This window comes from Furipterus horrens, unplaced genomic scaffold (assembly GCF_987537825.1).
Source record: "Furipterus horrens unplaced genomic scaffold, mFurHor1.1.pri manual_scaffold_4, whole genome shotgun sequence".
In the NCBI taxonomy this organism is placed as follows: domain Eukaryota; kingdom Metazoa; phylum Chordata; class Mammalia; order Chiroptera; family Furipteridae; genus Furipterus; species Furipterus horrens.
In genome coordinates this window covers 123869132-123879344 of record NW_028327174.1, presented here as the reverse complement: position 1 = coordinate 123879344, position 10213 = coordinate 123869132, and positions in this window count along the sequence as shown.

The window sequence follows — 10213 nt, the reverse complement described above, 5'->3', positions numbered from 1 at the left end:
TGCTCCTATGGGCCCACGAAGAGGACCGAGAGCTACCCCCACCTCCTCCACTGCTGTTTCCCTTGCTCCTACAGGCCGGGCCCTTGAGTCAGCCGGGGGAGTTACCTTTCCCCTTAACTTCCTTCCCCCTTCCTTTGGTCCCTCAATAAACCAGTTATCTGTTCCCACATCAGTCTCTGGGCGATTTCTCCCAGCAGGGCTACCCTGACATTTTTAGCCCTGCCAACCTTAATGTAAACTATGGACTCTGAGAGATGATGATGTGTCAATGCAGGCTTATGGATTATAACAAATGCCCCACTCCGGTGGGGGATGTTGATAGTGGAGGAGGCTGTGCATGTGTGGGGACAAGGAGGATAAGGGAAATCTCTGTACCTTTTGCTCCATTTTGCTGTGAATGTAAACTGCTCGAAAGCAAGTCTTTCTTAAAAAAAAAAATAGACTTCATCCTTAGGGAATGGGAAAATGAATTTTAAGGCAAATGTTTTCCCTTTCTATCTGTGTAGTACACATCACCCTGCCGTTGGGAAATGATTAGAAGAATCTGGATATCAGTCAGATATAATTTTAAAAGCATAGTTGATTTAGTGGATGAAGGACATATTAAGTAGATAAGGAGAAAAGGCCAAACTGACACATGCAGCTGTGCACATGGCCCTTTAGCTAAGTCTGAGAAAGCTTTAGAAAAATGGAAAGCAAAAACAAACACCCAGCCTTCCCTCAACTTTGCAATAACAGCAACAAAAAAATTTGGTCAGCAATTACTTATTCACGACATTGGCGATCTGTCAGAAAGTAATGATAGAGGACATGCTAGAAAAAGTGGGGGATAATAAGGGTCTGTTATATTTTATTTCATTTCATTGAGGTCTGAGGTTTCCAAGATCGCCTACATTTTCACAGGCCGACCTGCAGGGTTTAGCATCCTGATCTAAATTACTGACCGGTCAGCCCCCCACAAACATCACAGGCCCAGTCGTTCCCCACCCCCACCAAGCAGCTTCTAGAAGGTTTTTTGGAAGTCCATCTGGTTCTTTCAGACTCAGTCTTGTTTGTCTTTTCAGTGACATTCTGTTTATTCAACCCTGTTTTCCCTTCTGAGGAATAAAACTTAACATCTTTTACTGTCTAAAGTTTTTATCTGCTTTTCTTTACCACCACTGAGAATAAGAACTGCGGGCAAAATAAAGGGAGACTTAAAGCCCGGCAGAGAAAGGAGGGCCCTGGCGAGGGAGTTTGCCTCCGGCCCTTGCAGCAGGCGGCTCTGGCGTCACCCACATTCCTGGGCAGCCTGCGACGCCCAGAGCACAGCCTGTCATTTCCTCGAACCGAGGCAGTGCCGTTAAACCCTCCGGGCGACGTGGGTGGGCTTCTGTGAAGACAGTGTCTCGTCCCGTTGAGGAACTGCCCTGGGCCTGGCCCCACGGTAGGCGGGATGTTTGCTGTTTAAGTAAATAAACTGGTCTGGAGGCGCAGGCTGGTGTGCCTGGCCCGCCCTCGCCCCCTCCATCAGCCTGGCCCAAACCGGGAAAGAGGCCCCGCAAGCGGAGCCAGCGCTGCCACCCACCGCGACCGCGCCCCGGCGGTGCAGCGTGTCCCCGCGGAGGCTGTGACTACCGTCCTCCTAGACATTCCGGTAAACAGCAGAGAAGAGAAGCTCTGTCATTGCGCCGCATCACAGTGAGGAACGTGGGCCTGTTCAACTTGTTTTTTCAGATGTTCCCTTGGGTTCCCTGACTGGCCCACATACGGCCCCAAACCGTTCCCAAAGGCCAGTTTGGAGCTTCTGCGTATATGCTGGAGTCAGGGATAATCATAGGGTTGTCCTGGGGCCAGCAGTGCAGCTTCGCAGGGAAGCTTGTAGAAATGCCATTCTCAGGCTCTGCTTCTACCCGCTGGGTCAGAAGCTCTGGGCTGGGGACCTAGCGGTCGTTTCCGCACCTCTGCAGGTGACTGGATGCACGGGGTGCAAGCTGTGAAGCCGGGGGGGGGGGGGGCTGGCTCTTGGCTTCCCAAGAGCAGGGCTTTTTTCTCTGTTACGTGCAATGCTGGGCTGAGGCCCCAGTCCCCCTGCTGTTCAGCACCGAGCAGGTGCTCATGCACGTTCTACAAACAACAAATGATGCCTGTCGGGGATGCGGACAGGCTGAAGGGGTTGGATTGTTTTTTCCTCTCTTTCCAGCCAAGAGCCCGGGGTTGGCCACTGGCCTTTGCCATGCACTTGCCTTGCTGAGGGGATTAAACGCAGACGAGGACAGGATGGAGGGACAGGAGGGCTGTGGGATAGACAAAATGTCTGTTCTGAGACTGCCTCTGAAATCTTCCCACACATTTCCTTCACATTGCTGAGCTCACACATGCATGCGTGCACACACATGTTCTCTGTCACACACATTCTGGCTTGAAGCCAGGGGAAACATACAGGGTGGGGCAAAAGTAGGTTTACAGTTGTGACTATGAGTGATTATTGTATTATTTTCCATACAAACAACTGTAAACCTACCTTTGCCCCACCCTGTATATATACTTTTTATTTTTAAAATTAAAAATACTTCAAAAGTCCTTGACCAGATACAGTCAGGCATTCAGGCTGGCCCAGCCCACCTGGATAGCAGTTAGTACCTGAAGCCACCTGGACAGAGTCCCCTTCCACACCCTTCTTCCCCTGACAGGCCTGACTCAGTGCATGGGTGTCCCTTGGTAAGTAAGGATCAGTTTACATGTGTCAGACACTGGAGGGGATTGTCTGTAGTCAACAAAAATGATTCAGTGTCTGTGCTCATGGTGCTTCCATTTTACATAAGAAGACAAATAATTAAATAATTTCAATAAAATACAATGTAACAAGTGTTAGGAAAGTGTTATTTAAAAATCCTATTAATTACATACCTTCTCTACACATCTTTTGTTATCTTCACCTGTTATTATTTAAACATATTACTGTGTGGTTTAGCAGGTCTACCCCTTGTCCTAGCGGGATGTTGAGTTGCTGGAGGATAAGAATGATGGTTTACATGCTCTGTATCTTCCATAGGTTTTAGTCCAGTGTGTTCCTAGACACCAGTGGATCTATGGGGAAGTGAGGTAGGGGCGGCACATTTTTGCCCCTGGAGACATTTTTGGTTGTCACAACTTGTACAATGGGGGGTGGGAGGGAGGTGCTACTGACATCGCCTGGGTGGAAGCCAAGAACCCTGTTAACATCCTACAGTGCACAAGACAGCCATGTCCCCTAGAACAGAATTACCCAGCCCCAAATGTCAGTAGAGGGAGGTGGAGAAGCCCTGGTCCAGGGAAACCTTTTGGGTTCCTTCTTGTAGCACCCTCCTTCTTACACTCCTGGTAAACTAGAGGAGCTATGACAGCCAGTGTGCTGCCTGCAGTGCTCTTCCCAGTGCTCCCTGAGGCTTCCCCAGGTCCTCCTCCACCCGCAGACTCTTGTCTGTGACAGAAAATCTGACTTGAGCTAAGCAGGCTGGGACATGGCCTCACACCACACTTTCTTTAGCCTTCAAGACCAGACTACTGGACACCAAGCTCCGAGGTCATCACTATTACTGATCATGCTTCAAGGTGTGTCCAGTGTCTCTAGGCCCAGCCTGCATGAGCCACCATGGCTCTACCTGAAGCCTCAGCTGGAATTGTATGAAGAAGGAGTTACAAAGCTGAGAGAAGTTTGAAAACCACCATTTGCGATTTTCTGGCTCCAACTTGGTTCTTTGAAAGTGGCAGAGTAGAAATGTTCCTGGAATGGTAATGAGTAAGTGCTACTCTTAAAATTGGTGTCCCAACTACTAGGATGGTTCAATGGGACAAAGATCAAAACTGGAAATTTCTTGGCTTCTTAGCCCCACAGAATTGAAGTAATTAAAACCAGAAGTTGTGTTTTAAGGCTGTGTTGCCTTTGATTATGGTAGATGGTGTGATGCTGAGAAGGAACAAGAGTCCTGAATGACCAGGCAGGGTGAAGTGGCTTTGTGACAATTGCTTCACTTGGTTCATGAGACTCGGTAAAGACCAAGCTCAAGAAGTTGCTCATAAAACACTTGCTCACCATCTTTGTAGGAGTTCTCCCAATGGAGATGTCCAAATGCAGTTGGTTCACACATCAGTCTAGAATGTTCCATATTCTGGTTAATGAAGGGAAATGCTGGTCTTCACCAGGACAGGGTGCATCTCTGCAGAGATTATTGACTATTCCGGGGAGAAATGACACTCAACTTACAAAGTGCTAAGCTTGGGGTGGTGGGGACACACCAGGAAGAGATTCTCCCTTGCAGAGGAATGGTCACTGGTGCTTAGGGGTGAGAATATCTAATGCCTCTTTCCCTTAAAAAAAAATCTGTACTTCCTCAAGATTGTTAGCTAAGAGTGTTAAGCATGACCATTTTCTTCCACCATGACTTAGGAAAGACCCTGACCCTGTGGTTGGACTGAGTGACCGTGTGGAGCAACATGGAGGTGTTGAGAGGGGTGGGAGAAAGTGGAGAGCTGCCATCTTCAGAAATGTCCCAGAGAGAACAGTTTTCCATTCCTCAGGAAGGGCACTCAGACTAAAGCAATTTGAATGTTAGTGGGGAAGGGCAAACTTGAATAGCTAGAAAGTTCAGGGATATCTGTGCTCATAGTTGCTGTCAAATGCACAGGGTTTTAGTGTCTGAAGATTGTGTGGAGAGACCCTGGGCAGGGAACATACCTGATGTCCTGGGAAAAAGCAACCTGAGGCCACTGACAGAACTGGATGAGCTTCAGCAGCTAGACCAGTGGTCCTCAGGTAATTTTACATCTCAGGGGACATTCAGCAATGTCTGCAGGTAACTATTGGTTGTCACAACTGGGAGGTGGGGTGCTACTGGCATCTACTGGGTAGAATCCAGGGATGTTGCTAGATATTCTACAAAGCACAGGACAGTCTACACAACAAAGAATTAGCTGGCTTAAAATGTCAATAGTACCACTGTTCATGAGCCATGGGCTAGAGCAGAGAGAGAGAAGCTTCTTAAGAAAGACTTCAAGACAAGGTTCATGGGGGAGAGCCAGCTCTGAGGTTTGTGTGTTTCCATTTCGCTATGGAAGACATTGCAGACACAAGCCACCTGAGTCTACTTGGGATGCACTGGCCTGTGTCCTACTCTGCAAACTTAGCATCACCAGAGAGCTAAATCCTAGAATATTTTCTTTTATGTATGAATTCGAGCCAGTCTCTCCTAGCCAGGTCCTTGGAAGGGGATGGGATCATTTTCTGTAGTGAGGGGAAGTAAAAATCCCCATTACTTCCTTGAGGGACCTGGAAGGATATGTGAGCTTGAATGCTGCCAGACTTCTGCCAAGCCGAGCTGGGCCTAAAGCCTGAGGTATGTAGGCCTTGAGGATCGGCGCTTTCTTAGTGCCAGTGGAGAGAACCAAATTCAGGAGCCAGGGAAGGCAGATGGGAAAATGCCTCACCGAGGAAGGGATGGTCTAGAAGAGTAAGTGGGAGAATTGCAGGCCCTCCTCTGAGGGAGGCACTTCCTTTTATGTCTGATCTGGGTCAACATCTTTATACTGCCTTGTCCCATGCCACCCAGGGTCTTGGGAGAAGAGCAGGTACCCTCATTGATGCTCAGAGTCTCCTGAGATTCCCTGTCAGGAATCTGTGAGGTCGTCACTGGGGTGGATGCACTTGCTGTACTCCCTGTAGTCATGCCATGAGATGTGAGCACAGACCCCAGTGGTCCAGGTGTGAAGCCATTTTATAAGTAGCTGCACTGGATGCAACACCAACACAGTTGGAGAATAGTGATAACTATTAATTTGATAGCTTTGTATCTGAAAAGCAACAGTCTTTAGAAATAAATGAGCTCAATTTGAATCCAGTTCTGAAGGACTTTTAATGATCACTTCACATTTTGAGTCTTTAAAAAAAATCTATAGAATTGTTGAAGGATTGAAAGAATCCATGGGACATAGCTTTCACAGTATCTGGGCCAGAGTAGTACAACAGGGAAGCTGCTTTTATTATCATTGTTACTGCTATTATTGTTACTTCATGCAAGGCCAGGGATGTCTGAAAGCATATGATATTTTGCAACTGGCAAATAGGGTGCATGTAGTTACTATTCTTTAACTATAATTGCCTTAAAGCTTCTTAAAACTTTAGTGGTATTTGTAATATCTAATATGTGTAGAGATGAATTAATCAACACACAAATCCACCTATTGCCTTAAAAAAAAGGATATAAGGTGGATAGTTCCTTTGGTACAGTTGGCACTTCATACTTGGAGTTCCACATCCTGGAATTCAGTCAAGCTCTATATTTGTTACATTGATGCTGACGTGTACTAGGTAGATAGGCCTAGGAGGGTTGGGTCTGTACTGAACATGTATAGAATTTTTTTCTCATTATTCCCTAAACAATGTAGCATAACAACTATGTACAGCATTTACATTTTATTAGGTATCATAAGTAATCTAGAGATGATTTATAGTATATGAGAGGATGTGCCTAGGTGGTCCTAGAACCAATTCCCCTCAGATACAGAAGGATGACTACAACCACTTGAAAATAATTTTTCTTTGAAAAACTCATACTCTAAATATAGTAACATCACCTGAGTCAAAACATTGCTGTAACTGTTCTCATTTGGTAAAGTGTTCAGTGAATTATCTCAGATGCTATTGCCATATATTGGAACCCGAAAAGTTAATTTTATGAAAAAGCTTTTATGTTTTAAACTTCAGCTTTTCAAACCTCTCATTAATTTTGTATTACCTACCTTAGGAACTAAGTATGAGTATAAATGAAGCAGTTTCTCAGGTTCTGTATTTGAATAAGTTGGAGGAGTGGTGTGTGTGTATGTGTGTGTGTGTGTGTGTGTGTGTGTTGGGAGGGCATGAGGAAGAGAGTTCAACAGTCTTACCTACCCAGATAACCTTTTAGAGTAACTTCTCTAGATGTAAGTATGTAAAACGTTTTAGATTTAGGATCCAGTAGTTGAAACTTTAAATTCAGCACTGATATGAAGAAATTCAACATTATCTACAGTTCCCCAAAATGTCTATGTATCTGTTTTATTATTCTTTAATACCTATATATTTATTCTCTAATATTTATTGAGTACATTCAATATATATAAAAGGATGCAGAGGTTGGACAGACATTGTGGGGGACACAATATGTGGGACAGGGTCCCTTTATTCCAGGAGAGTACAAGAGAGATGAGCTGAAATGCCCCTCTCGCCCAGTTCTCTTTGAAATGGTTAAATGTGGAAGAGATTGCTAGTTGTTCTCCAAACACCCATGCTTATCTTGCTGGTAGGATAAGACTGAAATAGATGGTGAAGTCTTTAAATAGAAAGGATGCATCCTCCTTCCTCCTCCCTCTTCCTGGGAAGACTCAGACATGTTGGTGGTGAGCCACTGTCCACCACAGAGACCATGGCCAAGCAACTACGTGGAAGGAACCTGGGTCCTGCACTGTGGTGGTGTTGGGGGTGGGGGGAAGTTGCAGCAGCAGCCCAGGTGCACATGCTTAGACAATTCTGGCAAGAGAAATCAACTGGTATCTTATTTAAGTTACTGTTGTTTTAATCTCTGTTCTGGCAGTGAAACCTGTCTGCTAATTACTACAGGAAGTGGCAGGGCCTAAGTGAACCCTAAACATGGTCTGGAGGTGAGCAGTCAGAGGAGACTTTATGGAAGAGCTGCTCTCGACCTTGTTTCTGCTGTTATTTGTAGAAGTAGGGGAGAAAGTTGAGGTCACTTCACATGGTTCAGAATAATGCCTGTTTGGAGATGGCAAGGGGGCTAGGCCAGTTGGACGGAATGGGAGTGCAGGAGGAAAGCCTGGGTGCATGGGCTAAGACAGGATTTGGAAAACCTGGAAGTCCCAGGGCAGAATTTCAAAACTTATCCCAGAAGCAACAAGAAACTTTGGAGTTTTGGAAGCAACTTGGAAAGAGACTCTGGATCTGGCAATTTTACTGGTGGAAGGAGACCAATTAGGGACTGGTCCAGGGGTTTTCCAGCTGTGTTCCATAGAAGGTCCATGGCTCTCAGGAACCTTCTGGGGCAACAGGGAGTGGCTTGACTGAAAGTGCGGAGGATCAGGGATCTCTGCCCTTCTGCCTAATTCAATCCATGTTTTTCTGTTTGATGTATATAGATTTGGGGCTTCTGTGCAAGGTTTTACTTGAAGAAAGGAGCTCACGGGGCCAAACCCTTTGAAAGCCATAGGATTGCAGATGGTCTGGGAAAGTAGCAAACCCAACATGAAGTCTGTATTCCATGGAGGATGCTATATTCATGAGGTTAGGAGCTCTGGGGTTCACTGCCTACTAGCATTCCTCTCCTCTGCTAACTAGCTGAGTGATTTTAAGCCTCAGTTTCCTTATATGTAAAATGATAATAAGATAGTCCCTTCCTCAAGATGTGGTGAGGCATGAGTTCATACATATAGAGCACAAAAATAATTGCTTCACATATATTAAATGCTCAATAAACGTTGGCTAGTATTGTTACCTCTGTGATTATTATACTTCTATTGTAACCATCTTGTAAGGACGAAACTTGTGGTAGATTCTTAAGCCAATGTTGATAGGTAGGGGGTGGAATACATACAATATTGGTTGAGGCTAGCATAAATTGTAGCTTTCATTGAAAATTCCCAGTGGGAATTAACTCTGGGTCTAGGGAATGAGGGTATAGTTGATGTTACTTCAGTGAACTGTTAGTTATCTTGCGAGACTGACGTGTGGTCGAAGAACTACTGGAGCACAGCTCTGTACAATCCAGCATTTGCTTAGCTCTCAACAAAAGCTACCGGGAAGATTTTTGACTTGATGTCAGGAGGAAAATTACTTTCATGGAGGTGAATCCCTTTGAGACAGTTCTTCCCAAGCTGAGTCCATGCTTCCTCTGTGTATTTTTCTCCCAGAGGACTTAGGGAGTTGCCTTTTTTCCTAGTCTGTCTTTTTTCCAGAATTCTCTCTCCTACTTGTATAGAAGAGCAACAAGAGAAGATGTCTCTTTCCCTCCAAAATAAATCCCATACACCTTCTGCCATGTTTTGCTTTGTTTCGAGGGTTATCATGGCTTGAATCTATCCAGAACAAAAGGATCAAAATAAATAAATAAATAAATAAACAATTAGAACATTACAAGTTCCCAAGAAATCTATAAAATTCTGCTCAGTACTTCCGGCCTCCACTTATGTGCAATAAAGATATCCACCCTCCCCTGCCCCCCACCCCCAATCTTCTCTGTCTTCTTTCTTAGATGTCTCTCTGAATTTCTTCTAATTCTTGTCTTGGAAATGGATTTCTGTGGAGGTGGGCCTTGGATCAAATAATTTAGACTAGCTAAAGAACAACACACCCAAAAAGGTATGTTCTAAAACTCCATTATGAACAAGAAGATGAAAAGAGGGAAACGTCACCTTTTAGGCTGTGTGTTGTATAATGGTTACTTGAGACAGATAACATGAAATCACTCATCTCCTGTTTCCTGTTTGCCCTCCCTCCCCTCCTTTCTTTCTTCTTTCATTTTGTCCTTCCCACTAGAGGTCAGAGGTCTTCGAGGATAGACATTCCCACCTAAGAAGTCTGCCTGCTGCATCTTCTTCCTGCTTCCTCCTGTTTCCCCTTCATCCTAGACATTTCAAGTTCCCATCTCTGCGTGGTGTGCCTAAACACCATGGAGGTCAATAATTTATGGGCCTCCTTCTTTTCAAATGCCTTGTGGTGTTTGCCCATCCCCTGGCAGTGGCCTTTGCAATACAGTCACCCACCTAATTATGCTTTTCTGGAAGAGTTCTTTACAAAAAGACATATGTATAGGAACCTTTCATTCAGAGCCACTCAGGTGACTTATTGGCAAGAACTACTTCACCTGACAATGTTAATTTAACAGTAGAAGGAGTGCAGGAGAGGTTAGGAAAACATTCGATAATGTATCAAGAGATGATTACCGGAATAAGTATTTTTACCTAAGAAAGTAAACCAACATATTTAGTACTTAAAGCCTTAAACATCCTGTGAAAATAAGGTTTAGTTCCCAAGGGAAGAAAAGAATTGTTGCTTCTCCAGTCATAATGATGTTAGGGTCACCCTCAATTTTATATAACCTTGCGTCAGGTTTCAATATGGCTTACATTTAAAAGCTCTGATAAATAGGAGGCTCAGGGGTTAATAGGACACAGGTATAGATGGCTGTGCTTGTCTCCCTGGACTTGG